We start from the raw sequence: 1,230 nt of genomic DNA on the forward strand, positions 1-1,230 counted from the left end.
GGACTGGATTCTGAGGGTACTTGATCAAGGGCCTGAAACATAAAAATGGGTAGTGAATAGTGTGTGCACTTGGGGTTGTTTTTTTCAGATCTAGGATTTAACACCTTGGAGAAGATCCTAGGAAATGGTAAACTCACTACTCCAATAACTCCCAGAAGTTTGGAAAAAGAGATGGACACGCTGAGTGAAGTTGAAATGACAGAATTACCATGGTGGATAGTGGACAAAGGGATTAAGAGCTCAGGGAAGTGGCCATACTGCAATAGATATACTATTTATGGCCAGAAGACCATCAGAAGATAGTGCTCCATAGGAAACCCAAAGGACGCACCATTTGTGAAGCCATAAGGTATACACCAGTGAGAAGAGTAAATAAATAAACAAACAAACAAACACAGTGTTGGCTCCCCTTTGTAGGCCAGGGCTGACCAGGGTAAGAGATACCATTACAGAACTGGACTGACTGACAGCAAAGGAAATAATAGGGCTCCAGAACACACAGTCCAAAACCCAGCAGTTTACAGTCATTACAGGGATCAGCAGAACTGATGTGGCAGTCTAGAGTGCCTAACTCAAAGCACAGCATCCAAAGGAGCAAAATAATAAATGGCAGACAAAAATACTATTCAACTTGTACTAGTAGAAAGTTAAGGACAGATACCTGGCAGGTTGAGAGCACTCCTCCCAATAAATTGTCATAGTTCTTGCCCAATTTCTGGACCTGAGCCAGTTTTCGGCTCCAAACCCATTGCCTGAAGATGTAGACAAATTCCTAGGAGAAAGGACTATACTACACCATTAATAAGGAAGCACAAACCTGGTGAGCCTCTTGAGGTTCTAGAGACAACATATCCACATGCAAGGATACTTTGCCAGCCCACATACTGGGTGATACAAAAGGCTGCTAGAGCCACTCTGGAAAACAGTGTGGAGGTTCCTCAAAAAATTAAGAATAGATCTACCCTATGACCCAACAATAGCACTGCTAGGAATTTACCCAAGGGATACAGGAGCACTGATGCATAGGAGCACCTGTACCCCAATGTTTATAGCAGCACTCTCAACAATAGCCAAATTATGGAAAGAGCCTAAATGTCCATCAACTGATGAATGGATAAAGAAATTCTGGTTTATATACACAATGGAGTACTACGTGGCAATGAGAAAGGATGAAATATGGCCCTTTGTAGCAACGTGGATGGAACTGGAGAGTGTGATGCTAAGTGAAAT

Source organism: Panthera uncia (assembly GCF_023721935.1).
Source record: "Panthera uncia isolate 11264 chromosome A1 unlocalized genomic scaffold, Puncia_PCG_1.0 HiC_scaffold_17, whole genome shotgun sequence".
NCBI classification, from domain to species: Eukaryota; Metazoa; Chordata; class Mammalia; order Carnivora; family Felidae; genus Panthera; species Panthera uncia.